The sequence below is a fragment of the Ascaphus truei genome, chromosome 2, assembly GCF_040206685.1.
Source record: "Ascaphus truei isolate aAscTru1 chromosome 2, aAscTru1.hap1, whole genome shotgun sequence".
NCBI classification, from domain to species: Eukaryota; Metazoa; Chordata; class Amphibia; order Anura; family Ascaphidae; genus Ascaphus; species Ascaphus truei.
In genome coordinates this window covers 31,520,616-31,541,790 of record NC_134484.1, presented here as the reverse complement: position 1 = coordinate 31,541,790, position 21,175 = coordinate 31,520,616, and the positions used below count along the sequence as shown (strand labels likewise).

The following is a 21,175-nucleotide window of genomic DNA, read 5'->3' as shown; positions in this document are numbered from 1 at the left end:
ATATAAATAATATATCACTTGGAATTTATAATGATTAACACTAATCATACAGGTGCGCCGACGAGTATTCTAAAACTTGCCTTAAACTTGCCTTGTAAAATCTGAGGCTTTCAATAACAAGACCCAGGTACATGCTGGGTACATGCTGGGTACATGCTGCAACATTTCAGTGACATTTCTGCAGACAGAATAATGGCCCATCGGATTAACACAGCAGGGGTCCCTGGCAGTCCCATTCAGTTTGTAGATTCAGAGAAGAGAGCCTGGGATGAACTTCTCCCTTTTCTGCTGTTTGCAGTGCGGGAAGTTCCCCAGGCCTCCACGGGATTCTCTCCATTTGAACTGCTGTATGGCCGCCAACCCCGGGGTATCCTAGACCTCCTAAAGGAGTCCTGGGAGGAACAGCGGTTCCCTTCTAAGAATACCCTGCAATATGTATTGGACCTTAGGAAGCTCCTAGATGTGGTCGGGCATTTTGCTAGGGAGAATCTTAGATCAGCCCAGGAGATTCAGGAGAGACATTACAATCAAAATGCTCGTATGAGAGTGTCTCACCCAGGAGATCAAGTGATGTTGTTGTTACCCAGTTGTGAGAGCAAACTCCTAGCCAAATGGCAGGGCCTATTCGAAGTACTCCGCCGCACGGGTGATGTGGATTACGAGATCGCTCAACCAGGGTCCAGGAAGGGTAAACAAATTTACCATGTGAACTTGCTGAAACCCTGGAATATGCAGCGGTCTCTATTCATCCACCTGGTGGAGGAGGAAACGGACTTGGGTCCTCAGCCCCCACAGGAGAACATCGTGGGTGACGATAAAATCCCAATGGGTAGACAGTTGTCCTCTGAACAAAAAGGGGACTTGTTAGAAATAATTACACAATTCCATGATGTTTTTTCTGATTTGCCAGGGCAAACTAATTTAATTTCACATATGATCGAGACAGCTCCTGGGGTAAAAGTACGTTCCCGTCCTTATAGGTTGCCTGAAAGTCGTAGGGCCCTGGTAGAGAAGGAGGTACAAAAAATGTTACACTTTGGAGTGATTGAGGAATCATTCAGTGAGTGGTGTAGTCCACTAGTTATGGTCCCTAAACCACCTCTTCCACTTAACAAAAGGATACTGTCAAATACCTTTAGAGGAAAAGTCCAAGTGCAAAATAGCCTTTGTCACTCCCATGGGTTTATACCAGTTTGTGACAATGCCATTTGAGCTGCATGGAGCCCCAGCCACATTTCAGAGACTCATGGATAAGGTGCTGAGACCCCATGGGGCTTATGTCTTATGCCGCAGCCCATTGTCATTTATAGTAAACACTGGCGGGCCCATCTAAATAATAATAATAATAATAATAATAATAGCATGCTCTTGTATAGCTAAAAGGGAAGGGCAGTGGAAACAGCGCTAATGCATAACACATAAAAAATTAGTGACAACTAGACAACTAATAATTATTATTAAACCCCTAATATTAAGGTGAAGGCAGCCTGGAAAAAAATAGGTGACACAAACCAAAAAACACAGTGAAAACAGATGAACCGGCGCCTTAAAGAAATAAAATTCTGACCAAATATAGTCCAATCTAGACGGCTGGGATGAATTCCAGGGAAGTGTCCTCAAAGTAATCTCAAACAAACAAACATGGAAGACAACAACATGAACGAGAAAAAAAAAGAAAAAAGATCATAGTGCAACAAATAACAAATCACTGATATAAAGTAAGCTGTAATAGACAGCAATTTAATAAAAGAATTAAATATTATAAATCAACAAACATGTGTTAGTTGGGCAAAAACCACTATTTAAAGTGATGGCATCCAATGGGGCTAAAATTGAAACCCTACTTACAGCAAAGCCAATAAATATAAACCTGTAGCTCAAAACCACTGAACGCTCCGGTGCCTGGAGGGAAGATGATACCGCTCGATCGCCTGTAAAACCTGCACAGTTAGGAAGCCCAGACGCTGAGGCTCCACGCCGCCAGCCACCACACCTGTCTTCAACGCTGATGAGCTCTGGGATAGGAAGCCGCCCAGGCTCAGTGCCGCCGAAGGATTCCCAGGGATAGTCACGCAGACCAGAAGGTCTCGCGATATACGCTGACGTCACCACTGGTAGCCAGGATGTGGGAAGGGCACACGCAACTGCTAGGGGCTCAGACAGCCAAAGCCACGGGCAAAAGAGGAACGGGCTATCAGGGCTATCAGCCAAAGTGTCTCTGCCAGAGAAAAAAGTCCACCCTACGCGTTTCGTGACGTCAGTCACTTCGTCAGGGGCATGATGGGAAATAGACAAGTGGCAGTACATTTATACTGAAACACAAATTAGCTAATTAGCTTAAAACACAATATTAAAATACACTCACACTAAGCAGACTAATATCAGTGATGATAACATACACAGACCTTACAATAAATGGAAATAAGAAATATATATACAAACAAATGAGAATAAAAATAAAAATAAAAAATAAATATATATAAACATAAAACACCCGTTCTTAAAGGAACAGTACACAAAGAAAACATTCATAGGATTACTCATAACAAGAGACTTAAAACATGGAAGAAAACCTGTACCAATATACAACAAGCAGCAAAAGGGGGCATTACTACAAGGTCTCAAAGGAAAACCCTCACTATTTAACCAAAAATGCAGCTAGGTCGACTTCAATATTAAGACCATTAGGGGATAGCGTTTTGAGTTCATATATCCAATATGACTCACGCTTACTGATACCATTAATTTTATCTCCCCCTCTCCAATTGCCTGGATAACTTTCAATGGCCTGACATTTAAGACCAATAGGGTTCTGGTGATGATGGGTTAAAAAATGATGGGACACACTATGTGTAGTAAGACCTCTTTTGATGTTGTATACGTGTTCGTATATACGTCTCTGATAAGACCTCCCTGTGCGGCCTACATATTGTAGCCCGCACGGGCACTGCAATAAGTATATTACAAACACAGAATGGCAGTTGATATAAGAACGTATATCATATATCTGACTGGTGACGTTGGAACTAAACACACTTTGTTTAGAACTATATTTGCAAGCAGTGCAACTGCTGCAAGGAAAAAAACCTTTTGGTTGTTTCCCCAAAACAGACCCCTTAGATAAATTTGGACAAGTAGGAGCCAATCTGGATTGCAGGTTGGGGGCCTTCCTAAAAATAACGGCTGGTTTTGGGGGGAGAATTTGAGACAAAACGGGATCTCTTAGAAGGATAGGCCAATGATTGCACAAAACCTTCCTAATTTGCGGAGCCATAGAATTATATTGTGTTATGAAGGAGACCGCATTGTTAGAGTTAGATTCTCCTTTATCCTTCTTATATTCTAGAAGGCCAACCCTATCAATACCATGAACTTCTGCCATAGCTTCTGAGAGCAAATCCTCTGAATAGTTTCTGTCCAAAAATTTACTCTTAAGCTCATTCGCCTGAGACGCAAAAACCTCATCATCTGAGCAGTTACGCCTCAGGCGAATAAACTAGCCTTTAGGAATGTTACGCAGCCACTGAGGATTGTGCTGACTAGTGGCCATTACATAATTATTGGCTTGTACACTTTTGAAGTACGTTTTTGTGCTTATTTGATTATTGGCAGAACTAATGTTCAAGTCCAAAAAGTCAATAGAGCTAGGATCGAATTGACACGTAAACTTTAGATTGAGCTGATTGATGTTAAGATACGAAATGAAAGAATGTAATAATTCTACGCTGCCATTCCACACAAACAAAATGTCGTCTATGTAGCGAAGCCAGAGCACCAAGTTTGCTCCAAAGGGGCAGTTATTCCAAATAGAGTCCTCCTCCCACTGCCCCATAAATAAGTTGGCATAGCTTGGAGCAAACCTGGAGCCCATGGCTGTGCCACATACCTGTAAATAAAATCTAGAATTAAACGAAAAATAATTATGGGTTAAAATAAAATGTATACTATCTGTAACAAAATCCTTTAAAACTGATGACATACTATCATCCTTATCCAGCGTGCGATGTATGGCCTGGCAGCCAAGGGCATGGTCGATCACCGTGTATAGAGATGTTACATCGGCGGTGACCCACACATACCCCGGCTGCCAATCCAAACCGCGCAATGCCTGAAGCGCATGGGTGGTATCGCGTAGATAGGACCTAAGACGGGAAACGTGAGGTTGCAAATAATAATCTATAAATTGAGATAAATTAGATGTAAGCGAACCAATCCCAGATATAATGGGTCTACCTGGTGGGGTGTGAAGATCTTTATGAATTTTGGGGATGATATAAAACAAGGGAATACGGGGATGAGCTTGTAATAGAAAATCATATTCATCCCTAGAAATAGCTAATTGAGCAACCCCCTGTTCTAATAGTGTGGAGAGTTCTGCAAGAAAGTTAGGGGTAGGATCCGCAGAAAGGGGGAGGTAAGTGGCCGAGTCCTGAAGAAGTCTATCAGACTCTTGGATATAATACTCTTTATCCATGACCACTATACCGCCCCCTTTGTCAGCAGGTTTTATAACTATGGAATGATTACTTTCCAATTGAACCAATGCTTGTTTTTCATGAAGGCTCAAAATATCTTTGCCCAACTAACACATGTTTGTTGATTTATAATATTTAATTCTTTTATTAAATTGCTGTCTATTACAGCTTACTTTATATCAGTGATTTGTTATTTGTTGCACTATGATCTTTTTTCTTTTTTTTTCTCGTTCATGTTGTTGTCTTCCATGTTTGTTTGTTTGAGATTACTTTGAGGACACTTCCCTGGAATTCATCCCAGCCGTCTAGATTGGACTATATTTGGTCAGAATTTTATTTCTTTAAGGCGCCGGTTCATCTGTTTTCACTGTGTTTTTTGGTTTGTGTCACCTATTTTTTCCAGGCTGCCTTCACCTTAATATTAGGGGTTTAATAATAATTATTAGTTGTCTAGTTGTCACTAATTTTTTATGTGTTATGCATTAGCGCTGTTTCCACTGCCCTTCCCTTTTATCTATTTGTAACACTAGTGTAGCAGCTTTTGCACTTTATATATCACGTGTCATCTTACATTGTTCATTTCACGTGTTTTATATTAATTATTCACTTAAAATGGATTCATTGTTTCATTTTAGAACACATCGCAATTATAATGCTGATCAAATATTTGATGATCCAACATCGGTTCCATTAGTGGAAACTGATTTAAGTGACTTTTGTCCACTTATAAAGGAACTAGAAAGGTTGTTGATTAATGAGACGAGACAAATTTGGGGGACTACAGCTCTTACCAAATACATTGAACATAAACGTATACCACGTGGTTTGAGATTTAACAAACTCCCCACGATTGATGCAACTAATGAGAAGTTTATGTTGGAATGGAACAAAATTCAAGACCAATGTTCCAATTCATTAATGTGTTTATTGGTTTCCCATCGCAAACAAATTTTGGTTGCATTGGATGAACAAATTACCGATATTCAAATCAAACTTGAGTCCTTTAAGGGCAATAGTGAGCTTTTGTCACTTGAGCCTGATATCAAGAAAAGGTTGGTAAAATTGGAAAAGGATATTATCACCACTAAACAGCAGAAATTTATCAGGGATAAATTGGATTATGAGTCAGGCAACTATAAGAGTTGGAATAAAAATTCAAAAGATAATATTGATAAGTCTAGTCATAAAAAAAGATCTAATAGTAGGAATAAACATCCTCCACAAGATAAATATAAAAATGACAAGACCAACAATAATAATAATAGAATTACACATTCCAGTAATAACTCTAATCAAATTCCAACTAAACCTGACTCAGGGTCCCTTCCAAATTTACCAACCAAACTGCCAGTACACAACAAGCAGCAATTCATTTCACAGCGTGTGTCCAAACCTAAAGCCATTAATCCATCTTTGGCCCAGGCAGACGACATTATTACTAACAACCAATTTCAGGTACTATCTGAGAAGGATTGTGATGAGGATGATGAGATTAGTAGTTACGAGTCTTTACCAACACAGGTTAACAAACAGGCGTTCTCTTTTTTAGAGTGGCGCAAGGAGAGGGAGCACATCTTTCCGGAGGTCAAGGTCACCACGATATCCAAACCCCCTTTAGATTTAGTGCTCCTAAGCAGCAAGAAAAAAAGAAAAAACGACGTAGAGGACAGAGAGGAGGCATTAATAGGCGAAATAGAATTAGAAGAAGAGATGTAAATGGGTCTAACATCTTCAATATTAGTAAGTATCAACTGACCGAAGTAGAGAAAAAAGTTTTAGGAAAAGGATTAACATTCACACCAGTATGTGGGCCTAATAGCTTCAATATATACATTGATGTACAGAAATTTGCCAGGAAACTGGCACTTAAAAAATATTTCATCAATGATGCTATTAGCAGTGTAAGTAATCAAACTTCCACAAACCTAACTAATTTATCTACTGCTGCACCGCCTATAAATAATGTTACAAAAACCTTCAAAAAAACCTCCACTTTTAACCCTAAACACGCACAGGGACATTTTGTGAACACCTTCATTGATCTTGTAACCCAAGATCTGGAGACCTCTAGTCGCAATTTCAAGATCCGTCAAGATAATTTGAGCCTTCAAGAAAAACAAGCATTGGTTCAATTGGAAAGTAATCATTCCATAGTTATAAAACCTGCTGACAAAGGGGGCAGTATAGTGGTCATGGATAAAGAGTATTATATCCAAGAGTCTGATAGACTTCTTCAGGACTCGGCCACTTACCTCCCCCTTTCTGCGGTTCCTACCCCTAACTTTCTTGCAGAACTCTCCACACTATTAGAACAGGGGGTTGCTCAATTAGCTATTTCTAGGGATGAAGATGATTTTCTATTACAAGCTCATCCCCGTATTCCCTTGTTTTATATCATCCCCAAAATTCATAAAGATCTTCACACCCCACCAGGTAGACCCATTATATCTGGGATTGGTTCGCTTACATCTAATTTATCTCAATTTATAGATTATTATTTGCAACCTCACGTTTCCCGTCTTAGGTCCTATCTACGCGATACCACCCATGCGCTTCAGGCATTGCGCGGTTTGGATTGGCAGCCGGGGTATGTGTGGGTCACCGCCGATGTAACATCTCTATACACGGTGATCGACCATGCCCTTGGCTGCCAGGCCATACATCGCACGCTGGATAAGGATGATAGTTTGTCATCAGTTTTAAAGGATTTTGTTACAGATAGTATACATTTTATTTTAACCCATAATTATTTTTCGTTTAATTCTAGATTTTATTTACAGGTATGTGGCACAGCCATGGGCACCAGATTTGCTCCAAGCTATGCCAACTTATTTATGGGGCAGTGAGAGGAGGACTCTATTTGGAATAACTGCCCCTTTAGAGCAAACTTGGTGCTCTGGCTTCGCTACATAGATGACATTTTGTTTGTGTGGAATGGCAGCGTAGAATTATTACATTCTTTCATTTCGTATCTTAACAACAATCAGCTCAATCTAAAGTTTACGTGTCAATTCGATCCTAGCTCTATTGACTTTTTGGACTTGAACATTAGTTCTGCCAATAATCAAATAAGCACAAAAACGTACTTCAAAAGTGTACAAGCCAATAATTATGTAATGGCCACTAGTCAGCACAATCCTCAGTGGCTGCGTAACATTCCTAAAGGCTAGTTTATTCGCCTGAGGCGTAACTGCTCAGATGATGAGGTTTTTGCGTCTCAGGCGAATGAGCTTAAGAGTAAATTTTTGGACAGAAACTATTCAGAGGATTTGCTCTCAGAAGCTATGGCAGAAGTTCATGGTATTGATAGGGTTGGCCTTCTAGAATATAAGAAGGATAAAGGAGAATCTAACTCTAACAATGCGGTCTCCTTCATAACACAATATAATTCTATGGCTCCGCAAATTAGGAAGGTTTTGTGCAATCATTGGCCTATCCTTCTAAGAGATCCCGTTTTGTCTCAAATTCTCCCCCCAAAACCAGCCGTTATTTTTAGGAAGGCCCCCAACCTGCAATCCAGATTGGCTCCTACTTGTCCAAATTTATCTAAGGGGTCTGTTTTGGGGAAACAACCAAAAGGTTTTTTTCCTTGCAGCAGTTGCACTGCTTGCAAATATAGTTCTAAACAAAGTGTGTTTAGTTCCAACGTCACCAGTCAGATATATGATATACGTTCTTATATCAACTGCCATTCTGTGTTTGTAATATACTTATTGCAGTGCCCGTGCGGGCTACAATATGTAGGCCGCACAGGGAGGTCTTATCAGAGACGTATATACGAACACGTATACAACATCAAAAGAGGTCTTACTACACATAGTGTGTCCCATCATTTTTTAACCCATCATCACCAGAACCCTATTGGTCTTAAATGTCAGGCCATTGAAAGTTATCCAGGCAATTGGAGAGGGGGAGATAAAATTAATGGTATCAGTAAGCGTGAGTCATATTGGATATATGAACTCAAAACGCTATCCCCTAATGGTCTTAATATTGAAGTTGACCTAGCTGCATTTTTGGTTAAATAGTGAGGGTTTTCCTTTGAGACCTTGTAGTAATGCCCCCTTTTGCTGCTTGTTGTATATTGGTACAGGTTTTCTTCCATGTTTTAAGTCTCTTGTTATGAGTAATCCTATGAATGTTTTCTTTGTGTACTGTTCCTTTAAGAACGGGTGTTTTATGTTTATATATATTTATTTTTTATTTTTATTTTTATTCTCATTTGTTTGTATATATATTTCTTATTTCCATTTATTGTAAGGTCTGTGTATGTTATCATCACTGATATTAGTCTGCTTAGTGTGAGTGTATTTTAATATTGTGTTTTAAGCTAATTAGCTAATTTGTGTTTCAGTATAAATGTACTGCCACTTGTCTATTTCCCATCATGCCCCTGACGAAGTGACTGACGTCACGAAACACGTAGGGTGGACTTTTTTCTCTGGCAGAGACACTTTGGCTTCCCCCCTGATAGCCCGTTCCTCTTTTGCCCGTGGCTTTGGCTGTCTGAGCCCCTAGCAGTTGCGTGTGCCCTTCCCACATCCTGGCTACCAGTGGTGACGTCAGCGTATATCGCGAGACCTTCTGGTCTGCGTGACTATCCCTGGGAATCCTTCGGCGGCACTGAGCCTGGGCGGCTTCCTATCCCAGAGCTCATCAGCATTGAAGACAGGTGTGGTGGCTGGCGGCGTGGAGCCTCAGCGTCTGGGCTTCCTAACTGTGCAGGTTTTACAGGCGATCGAGCGGTATCATCTTCCCTCCAGGCACCGGAGCGTTCAGTGGTTTTGAGCTACAGGTTTATATTTATTGGCTTTGCTGTAAGTAGGGTTTCAATTTTAGCACCATTGGATGCCATCACTTTAAATAGTGGTTTTTGCCCAACTAACACATGTTTGTTGATTTATAATATTTAATTCTTTTATTAAATTGCTGTCTATTACAGCTTACTTTATATCAGTGATTTGTTATTTGTTGCACTATGATCTTTTTTCTTTTTTTTTCTCGTTCATGTTGTTGTCTTCCATGTTTGTTTGTTTGAGATTACTTTGAGGACACTTCCCTGGAATTCATCCCAGCCGTCTAGATTGGACTATATTTGGTCAGAATTTTATTTCTTTAAGGCGCCGGTTCATCTGTTTTCACATGCTCTTGTATTGCGCTGCTAGTTTTACGCAGCGCTTTACAGAGACATTTTGCAGGAACAGGTCCCTGCCCAATGGAGTTTACAATCTATTTGTTGGTGCCTGAGGCACAGGGAGATAAAGTGACTTGCCCAAGGTCACAAGGAGCCAACACCAGGAATTGAACCAGGCTCCCCTGCTTCAAACTCTCAGTGCCAGTCAGTGTCTTTACTCACTGAGCCACTCCCTCTCCCTAAATAGGCTGAAAGCGGTCCTCAAATCTCTAAGAGAGGCAGGACTCACAGCCAACCCTAAGAAATGTGCCTTAGGTAAGGCGGAAACCAAATACTTAGGGTATGCAGTGGGAGGTGGAAAAGTAAGGCCACTAGCCGACAAGGTAGTTGCCCTGAAAGAAGTGCCGACCCCCAAACAAAAACGCAGGTACGCTCTCTGCTGGGTTTAGCGAGGTACTATCGTTTGTTCATCCCCAACTACTCGGAAGTTGCAGCCCCATTAACGGACCTCACAAAAAAGTGTGCCCCTACACAAGTGGTATGGTCAAGGGAGTGTCAGAGAGCCTTTGAGGACATAAAAAGGTGTCTATCAGAGGATCCCGTCCTTAAAAGCCCAGACTTCAACAGGCCTTTTGTAGTGCAAACCGATGCATCAGAGATAGGGCTAGGGGCAGTGTTGTCACAACAGTTTGAGGGAGTGGAACATCCGATCCTTTTTCAGAGTAGGAAATTGTTCCCGAGGGAAAAAAACTACTCAGTGATTGAGAAGGAGTGCCTCGCAGTAAAGTGGGCAATCGAGGCTTTGAGGCATTACCTTGCAGGAGTCCATTTTACTCTGGTGACGGACCATGCTCCATTAAAGTGGTTAAATAGTATGAAGGACTCCAATGCTAGGTTGACCAGGTGGTATATGGCCCTCCAACCCTTCTCATTTGTGATTCAGCACAGGCCTGGAAAAGAAAATTCAAATGCTGACTTATTTTCTAGAGAAGGAATGGATGATCGGGCTTCAGCCGTGCGTGGCCCCAGCCACACACTAACAGGGGAGGAATGTAACAGGGTGAATGAACGTCACCAGCCATATACCTGGCAAACCTATGTTTAGGCTTGCAGTGCAGCAGTGACGAGGTTAAGTTTCAGTTGAGAAGGGCTGCTTAATTATTCTGACCCCAGCTGCATAATCAAGGTGTTTTAAAACCCCCAGGCTGTACACACATGCAAGCTAGCTGGTCAGGAGACAGGACTGAAATACTGAAGAGATTACTGCTATAAGGTCTGTTTTTCAAAGTGCATGTGTGATAACTGTCTGTATCCTGCATGCTGAAGAGAAGCTGCCTTGTTTTCTATGCGGAAGAGAAGCTATTTTGTTTTTGTCTGCGGAAGAGAAACTATTTTGTTTTTGTATGCTGAAGAAAAGCTATTTTGTTTTTGTGTGCTGTACACTGGCGACACATTTAATTGCACTGCGGCCAGATCCGCAAGCCGGGAGATTTCCCGGCTTGCTAGTGGCCGCCCCTCGGCGTGCCGCGCGTCATAGACGCGCGGTCACGCGTCTTCGGGAGCGTGCGCCCCCTGCACGCGCGTCCAGGGGCTCCCCGAGGGAGCCCTGGTGTCCCGCGATCGCGGGACAGCGGCAGGGGGTTCCGGGGGACCCGGCGGACCCGGCGGACCCGGCAGCGGGAGGGAGAGCGCCCCGATCGGAGGGCGCTCTTCCGCTGCTTCGGCGCGCGCCCGTCACACTCGGGCGCGCGCCAGGCTACTGCTGCGGCACAGAACGGGCAAATGCTCGAATAAACTGTGCCGCAGCAGTATGTTTTTAAGGCTCAATAAATAAGCCTTATCAAGAGAACCCGCGTGTGTGGTTGCATGTACCCTGCAACAGTCACCCTATGTAGGATGCATATTTTATAAAAGTTTGTCCTACATTTTAGCGCTATAATTTGAAGGTATCGTTTTTCTTTTAACTATGCCCTTAGTACGTAGCTTCATTTATCTATTGCTAATGCTGAGGTTGCACAGCAGTAAAATAGCTGGGGTCTTAAATCGGACAGAACAAACAGCCACTTTTATACTTAAAAACAGCATTAATCAAAATGAATGTAAGTTACTTTTTAAAAAGTCCATTCACTTATACTTGAAAAATTAGCTGTGATTTTAATTTATCTTTGTAAAATAAAGCAGTATACGTTACCTGCCTGCCTGAAAGTTCAATTGAAAAGATAAAGTCCAAATCCAGGTGATAGTTGATCCTAATGGATAAAGCTGATGCTTCAAAAGTGATGTTGACACATCAAAGTATACCTACACTGGCGACACACTTTATTCGAGCTTGGCTAGTCCCACGAATTCGGGTATACCCGGGTGTATTGAGGTTTGTGACTGTTTTCTGCCCGAGTACATTGAGTTATTTTCCAAGCAGGGATTGAAGCATTTTATTCCCGCTGGCTGCAATACTGCACAGTATATATATATAAACTGCATTACAATTCATGAATTTATGCCATCTGGTAGACACGCGAAGCATTGCAGCCTATTAAATCCTAATCATTATCATTTAACAGATCAGCCGCCCATCAGCCAGGCATGAACCCAGGCTGGGAAGGCAAATGCAACGGGGCTTGTCAGAGGTTAGGAGTGGCGCATTCCAGGTATCTGCCAGGTACATACCGGGTATTTACTCGAATAAAGTGTGTCGGTGCAGTAAAAGAAAAAAAGAAAAAGAAGCGCAAGCTCCATAGCATAATACTGTATTAAAGAGAGTTTATTGTTAAAACTAGAGATGACCACCGTCCATAGGACCTGCACTCACAAGAGAATAGAAGTTTAAAATAATTTAAGAAACAATCTCTAAGGTAGCGTCACCGGGTGAAGTTTGTAGTTCAAAACCATACAGCTGGACACTTTAGGATCCAGGTTGTCACGTCAGTAGTCCCTGCCAGGGATTGGTGCATGTTCCGGGTGAGATGAGTGGCTGGATATATGGCGTTTCCCTCTGCAGCAGCAAATAGTGTTTGTCCAAGCAGTTTGAGCTCATATTGGGTGCCAGTTTCTACTGCTCGGTTTTAAATGTCTCGGTCACACGGACCTATAGAAAGCCGTGACATCATCCCGGGTTATTTAAACAGGAGAGACATACCACCAGCAGCTATGGAGGAGCTATTCTGCGGGCGTTCCCTGTCCTTCAAGTATCTAGTGGGGTACCACCCATTCTGCTTTACTTTCCCATACTATCCCTTTAGCGTTGCCAGAACGGTATTTTAGGGTTGCCCAGAAATATCAGATATTTTTGACCCAATGTTAACTTAATTTTTTTAGGCAGGCCTACGGTACAGTATGTCTTTTCCTGAAATTATTACTGTACTGTATATCCTATTTGGGTGGGGATGCAGCAGCATGGGCTATCCCGTTATTGAATTTAGACAGCATACTGCTATACAATCTAGATCAGTTTAAAACAGAAGTTCAGCAAATGTGTGATAGACGAGCTATAACCAACTTCTGGATTTTTGGGAGAGAAACAGAGACAGTTTGGCATATCTTACCCAATTTAATCGTCTAGTGCTAGAATCTGCAAAGTCTGAAGATAAAAAGGCTTCCCTGTTTCATAGAGGTCTTAGAGACAAGATTAAATATATTTTGGTCCAGGTTATTCCGAAAACTGTTACCTACTCAGGGTTAGTGGACTTAGTCCTTCAATTGGATCACCGTTTAAAAGAACGTCAGGGACAAAGACAGAGGAAGGACTCCATAACTATTTATGAACGCCTAGATTCAGTCCGACATTAAAACAATGTTGGTTAAATAAAGGAATCTTTGACCGAACCCATGCAAATAGGAGGAACCCGGGGGTCCCTTTCTAAGGAGGAAAGGGAAAGAAGGCAAAAGCAAGATTTTTTTTTTCTATTGTGGGGAATTAGGGCATTTTGTTTGCAAATGTCCCAGGAAACCCAAGAACCCCAAGAACTTAAACCAGGGCATTAAGAAATCAAAAACTCCACCTTGTTCTGCTAACACTACAGATGGCCATGGCACACATGAACCTTCCAGCTGATATACAGTATAATGACCATGATCCCATTGTCATTTCCATTTTCATCGATTCTGAAGCGACCGGGAACTTTTTTTTGACTTATGCTTCGCTAAAAAATTGGGGATATCAAGGCATCACAAGAAACAGGAATAAATAGTCAGAGCAGTTGATGGGTCAATCCTTCCATCAGGTCCTCTGAAGTGGCATACTTCTCCATTGAAAATTACCTGCATTAATGGACATTCAGGAATCCTACAGTTGGATCTCATTGATGCGCCACACTTCCTTGGTATCCTAGGAATTTCCTTGTTGAAAGAACATAATCCAACTATTGACTGGGAGGCACGTTCCGAGAAGTTGTGTCCACTTTTTGAAGAGATCATTGTTTTGCGAAAGCACCCGAGAAACAAATGATGAATCATGCTGTCTATCTTTGCTCTGGAGTTTCAGAGATCCACCGAACACGTACTGTACCGTCGACAACCCATTACCAGTATAAATCAAGGTTTTAAAGGCATTTTCGATCAAATAAAAGTCAAATCCATGCGCCCTCCTAGCTCATTTGTTCGCCAAATTGAGGTTTAACCCTACAATAATATTCCTTGCAGCAGAATTTATGCACAGAAAGGGAAATCGTGCATGAGTCACATTGAAGGGCAAGTCCAAAGATAGCGATATGGAAGGGAAATACAGGATGTTTTGCGTTATCTGAAGACGAATTTGAAGCAGATGAAGAGGATAAAAATAGTGTTTTTTCAGATAATGATCCAAAACCGTTTTATCTACAGAGTTTCCGCTTGGACAACAAAGCTCAAAACTTTGAAGTGAAGTAAGAGAAGCCTATAAAGCCGTGTGTGATAGCAGTGTGTGGGGAATTGAAGGACGGGAATGAGCGTGTAATGTCCCCCTTGGATGCTTCTTGTGCCACTTTTCTCTGACTTTCCAATGGACTCTGATGTAGAAACAAATGATGTTGGTTAAATCATTGCTATAGCTGAAGACATTAAGAACATAGGAAATCTTTTGTTCAAATCTCAGAACTGGGAGATGGCAACAAAGATGAACAATAAGGCTCTAAGATATGTAGAAAGCTGCAAAGCTTTCACGGGAGATGACAATATATCGAAGTTAAATCTTATAACTGTGAACTGTAACATGAACAATGCTGCCTGTAAGCTGAAGCTGTCTGACTAAAGAGCAGTGATTGAAAGCTGTCATGAGGCTCTTGCAATCTATCCATCTGGCACCAAAGCACTTTACAGATGGACTCAAAGCTGGCTAGGATTGAAAGATAATAAACAGGCAGTGGTGGATCTTAAGAAGGTTCATGAACTAGCACCTGATGACAAAGCTATCAGTGGTGAAATACTTCAGGTCAAGCAAAGAACTAAGGATACCCCCTCCCGAGCCTGAGGTCTTAGACTCTAGTTGGAATGTAAATGTCCCGGTTCCTATAACTTTACAATACAAAAATCAAAGCCACTTCTCCTTTATGACTTTAAATAAATGCTAGAGTATCATAACTATACCTGGTTAAATGATTACCCCCTAGCACGCTGCATATCAAAAAACAATTTAGTTTGCTGTTAAGGCTTCCCTTGCTTGTCTGTGGTTACACAGTGATACAGTGTTGCAATGCCGGGCCCCACCACATAACCACACCCATGCTTATTCAATTAACCCTTTAAACAGCGATAGAAGCCACTTAATCCTAGCAGGTGCATTTTAGACATGTTATTACACATTAATAGGACTGCAGCCCGCCCTGGGCTGCAGAACTGACACTCTACAGTTACTGTATCTGACTCAGGGGGACCCTGTTACATGGCTTATACAGTTGGTACATGGTATTACTCTCGCCCCCTTATCCCTGGGGGGAGAGACACAGGCTTTTTGAATACATTTTGCAGTATTATTACCCTGGTTGGGTTGCTGAGCTGGCACTCTAAAATTCCCAATCGGGTTAGGGGCACCCAGCCAGGCCAAATACCTGAATTAATTGCCTGGGTAGCCCTTCACCGTCACACGTATTATCTGGATTTATCAAAAAAATTTCAGTCCATCATTATTCACTGCTCACCACTGTGATCACTCGCTCACATTTGATTTGATTTTTGAATAGTTTGAATATCTAAGGTAGTTTGCTTTCTTATTTAAGTGAGCAGTATTTGTTTAGCCCTACCTTAGTGGCTAGTAAGGTAACCAAGGGGTTACCCCCTCCCACTTACCCCCTGGGAGTCCAAACCACCTTACCCATGGTAATTATCCCCATCACCCACCTTCCTACCCTGCCCTCCAAAACAAACCCCCCCCCACCCCTTCTAGTCTAATGACCAATAGCCCGATTAGCCACATGTGGTTAATTGTGCTATTGGATATTTGAGAAAAATATATACATGTACAGTTTTAAAAATTGAAATACTTTAAAAAAAAATATTCACAATAAAACCATTGGCTGTCACAGAGGCTACATATGCCGACTCAATAGGAGCCCACATTGAAATTTCAATGGTAAGCTAGAAATAAAAAATAAATGTAAAATATTAAAATACATTACTTATCCCCTTTAATTACCTTGGGGGCTAGTAAAGCATTGCAAAGCTACAGTATGCTTTACTAATCGCTAAAGATAATTAAGTGCTTAACCCATCCCATCAACCCCCACAACCACGAGGCATAACCACCCACCCAGGGGCAACTATCCCTATCCTCCCCACCCACAGTAATGGGAAATAGGCCTATTAGCCAAATAGGGGTAATAGGGATATTGCCCATTGAAAAGCATTTAAGAAAATACAGGTTACAAAATATACATTACAATAAAGAATAACCGAGTACAACGCTAGCCTTTTAATCCTCAATGGGGGCCTAGATAGCCACATTGGCAATCAATTCACACCCTAAATAAGTAAAAGTATTCATTAACCCTGCCGGGATGAAGGCTGTCCTCATCATCCTCAAGGGCACCAGCAAATAATTCCAATAAAAGGTTGCTGATGCCCAACCATAAAAAAAAAAAAAAATCTAGCCAGATGGCAAATAAAAATGAATATAAAAAAAAAACCATAATAAATTTACCCTGTGAGATCAGAAACATGGATTGCGATACTGAGTTCTTAAAAAAAAAATGAGTTTGGATGGATCTATATGTTGCATACCCTAAACCCTAGAGTTCTGAAAAAAGGATTCATATTTTCCCCATTCATCTGAAGTGGGTACACACACCTCAATTATTACCATGTCTTGTAGCAAGGTTCTACACCATCTTAACTTTATCCATAATAATCTTTAGACATACTGTACGCACCTCGAGTAACTATTGTGTAGTACTAAATTACCTTACCAGTATCCCTAATTGAAAACGTACCTTCTCCTCCTTGTCCCCTAAATCAGGAACACATACTAATAGTCTGTCTCTGTCTTCTGTCTCTTGGCTCTGCACATTGTTTTTACCCTAGCTGTAAGTGAGAATAGGGGGCTTTTAAGTTATATTTTATATTTTACTAAGAAAAGGCTGTGCTGGTCCTTTTTATTTGTATATGTGAGTGTCCCCTGGCAGAGCCCTTAAGAGCTGAGGAACCAAGCCTTAGAGGATTAAGCATCAGACCATTTTGTTTTGTATGGACTTTTAAACCTAGAACATTTGACTTGAGTAGAGCATGGATTTTGTTTGTATCTGTATTAAATACTCAGTGATTGTGCATCACAAAGTTATTTATAACAGCAAACTAACACATTAATACCATGAGTATATACTGTATGCAATATTTATTAACTTGGCATTCAATGAGGGAAGTTAGCAACTTCATAAACGTATGTATCAGCAAACACGTCTGGAATGCACATTATACATGATACAGAGGCAACAGATATGACTGTCAAAGGCATAATGGTTGCATTCAACTGATACAACAAATATTACAATACAGTCTATCTTGTGGGCAACAAGGAGTTAATTTCAGTGAGTGCACTAATTAAACACCCTAAAGAAACTGTGTCACGCTGTGCAGCCCATAGACCAGGCCAGTCCCCTGTACTGAGGTGGGATGTTGAATATACACACCGACAGCAGAGGGAGCGGGTCCGGGATGTGGTTGTAGCGTGGCCAGGCCTGGGTTAAGATTTAGAATAGTCGTTGTACTTGCCGAGTTCAGGAGTATAGAGAGTTCCGTAGTTAAATCCGTTTCCGTGTCCAAGGGTCTGAGAGGTAAGAATCGTGATGGGTAAGCTGAAGTCGGGAGCCAGAGGGGTAAGTCAGACAAGCCGGTTCAAATCTGTAGGAGAAAAGACAAACAGGAGCACGACACAGTTTCCAGGCTACACAGGAAGCAAGGAGCTATGCAGAGCAAGGAAGTGAAGTCACAGCCGGATATTTAAAGCGACAGTGACCAATCCGGACGAGGGGCATGACGGAGGCGTGTCGAGGAGCTGCTCGTGAGTGGCTGAGAGACCAGGAAATAGTAGAGCCCAGCTGAGGGTCTGTAACACCAGTGCCAGAATCCAAGATGGCGACGGCAGAGTTCAAGGTATGCACTGGGCGGCGGCATGGGGAGCGACGGGGGGCAGGGGCAGCAGCCGCTGCAGTACTGGTAGTGGGTAAGGAGGAGTCACGCCGCAAGGGACGTGGCCCCCGATTCCTTACAGTACCCCCCCTTCAGGATCGACCTCAGGACGATCCATCCAAGGCTTCTGCGGAAATTTCTTGTGGAAGCGGTCCAAGAGGATGTCCTCCTTGGGTACCCAAGAGCGTTCCTCTGGGCCATAACCCTTCCAGTGAACAAGGAATTGTATCTTTCCTCTGGATACACGAGAATCCATGATTGTCTGGATTTCGAATTCAGGTTGTCCTTGGACCGTGACTGGTTTGGGTCTATGGGTCTTAGCAGGGAACCGTTTGCTCTGGACGAATGGTTTGAGCAGGGAAACGTGGAATACGTTTGGAATCCTCATGGAAGACGGAAGTTGCAGACGAAATGCCACAGGATTAATTTGTTCCTGGATCAGAAAAGGCCCTAAGAATCGAGGTGCTAATTTCGGGGTCGGAGACTTCAACTTGATATTCTTAGACGAAAGCCAAACTCGGTCCCCTGGCTTGTAATTAGGGGCCTGTTGACGACGGTGGTCTGCCTGAGACTTGAATTTCTGAGCGGCGCTAAGAAGCGCGGACTGGATCTTTATCCATGACTTCTGAAGAGTAGTTACCCGTTCATCAGCCGCCGGCACTCCTATCGGAATGTTTGAGATTGGCAGTCGACTTGGGTGGAAACCATAATTCACGAAGAACGGGGTTTCATGCGTGGATTCATTACGAAGTGAATTGGTTGCAAATTCTGCCCAAGGTAGCAGGTCAACCCAATTATCCTGGGAATCGGAAATAAAACACCGCAGGTATTGTTCCAGCGTTTGATTTAGTCTTTCTGTTTGCCCATTAGTCTGGGGGTGATAGTCTGATGAGAAGGATAGCGCCATGCCAAGCCTCTTGGAGAAAGCCTGCCAAAATTTCGATATAAATTGCGTGCCTCGGTCCGAGACTATGGATGTAGGTATCCCATGGATGCGAAACACCTCCTTGGTGAAGATATCAGCTAGGGTGGGCGAGGAGGGAAGTCCTTTGAGTGGAACAAAGTGGGCCTGTTTAGAAAAACTCTTTTGACAAAGGCCTTCCAGGCCGAAACGCGTAAAGAGGACTCGCTTGCACCTTGTGCAAATAAAGCTTATTTTTATCCCACATCAGCCTTCATCTATTTTTGTGCTGTGCGACGCATCTTTCTCTCCTTGAGAAGTTCCTTTACACTGTTTAGAAAAACGGTCAACGATGACCAAAATGGTATTCATCCCTTTGGAAGGGGGTAGATCCACAATGAAATCCATTGAAATATGTGACCATGGACGTTCGGGTACTGGCAAGGGCATGAGCAAGCCTGAGGGTCTTTGATGAAGAGTCTTGTTTTGTGCGCATACTGGACAAGCACTAGTAAATTCGTGAACCATCTTTGCCATATTAGGCCACCAAAAAGTACGCTTGATAAGATCCAAAGTTCTTTTGAAGCCGGGATGGCCGGCTGAACGGACAGAGTGGCCCCATTCTAATATCTTTTGATGAAACCTGGGTGCGGAATAAAGAGTCCCTTCCGGTACCTCTAGACCACTCAGAATTTGTTTTTGAGCTTCAACGATCTTTTCGAGAATGTCAAATGAGTTGGCGGAAATTATAAACTTAGAGGGTACGATAGTTTCAGGGGTCTCTTCGGATCTTTCCTCCGGAGAAAATTGTCGGGACAAGACATCAGCTTTTGTGTTCTTAGAACCAGGAATATAGGACAGAGTATAATTAAATCTTGAGAAAAATAGTGCCCAGCGAGCTTGACGAGACCCCAGACGACGTGCATTTTCGATATACAGAAGGTTTTTATGGTCGGTCAATATAGAAATAGGTTCGCGGGAACCTTCCAGGAGATGTCTCCATTCCTGTAAGGCCATCTTGATAGCCAAGAGCTCTCTATTGCCAACATCATAGTTCTTTTCAGCGGGCGAAAAATTCTTTGAAAAAAAACCGCATGGATGAAGCTTATCTTGAGGGAAGAATCTCTGGGACAGGATGGCGCCTGCATCACAATCAGACGCATCAACTTCTAAAGTAAAAGGAAGACTAACATCGGGATGTCGCAGGATGGGTGCCGAGACGAAAGCTTGTTTCAGGGTTTCGAAGGATGAGACGGCCTGCGGAGGCCATACAGACGGGTCAGCTCCCTTCTTGGTGAGAGCCGTAATGGGAGCCACAGTGGTGGAAAAATTTCGGATGAATTTCCTATAGTAATTGGAGAAGCCCAAAAAACGCTGGATGGCTTTGAGAGAGTTGGGTTGAGGCCAATCCAAAACAGCCTTAAGTTTTTCAGGGTCCATTGAAAATCCTTTATCTGAAATTATATAGTCTAAGAAGGCAGTAGAGGTTTGATGAAAAAGACATTTCTCGAGCTTAGCGTAGAGATTATTGACACGAAGGCGAGCGAGAACGAGCCTGGTATGCTGGACATGATCTTGAAGATTTTTAGAAAAAATTAGGATATCGTCCAGATAGACGATTACGAAAGAATTGAGAACATCACGGAAGACATCATTCATGAAATCCTGAAAAACAGCAGGAGCATTGCATAAGCCGAAGGGCATTACAAGATATTCGTAGTGGCCGCTTCTGGTATTGAAGGCAGTCTTCCATTCATCGCCTTCTCGGATGCGAACAAGATTGTAAGCTCCTCGGAGGTCTAGCTTGGAAATTTTTTTTGCCCCTTGAAGCCTATCAAAAAGTTCGGAGATCAGCGGAAGGGGGTATCGATTCTTGACTGTGATGAGATTGAGCCCTCGGTAATCAATGCATGGTCTCAGGGATCCATCTTTCTTTTTGACAAAAAAGAAACCGGCACCAGCTGGGGACGAAGAATTACGAATGAATCCTTTTTCAAGGTTTTCTTTGATGTATGCTGCCATGGCTTCAGTTTCAGGAAGAGACAAGGGGTAGGACTTACATTTTGGAAGAAC

General features: G+C 42.4%; 1 pseudogene; it reads left to right on the top strand.

Annotated features, from left to right (window-relative positions):
• The first annotated feature begins 6,667 nt into the window (after window positions 1–6,667).
• LOC142488087 (peptidyl-prolyl cis-trans isomerase D-like) lies at window positions 6,668–20,741 on the top strand (annotated as a pseudogene).
• Window positions 20,742–21,175: the final 434 nt, after the last annotated feature.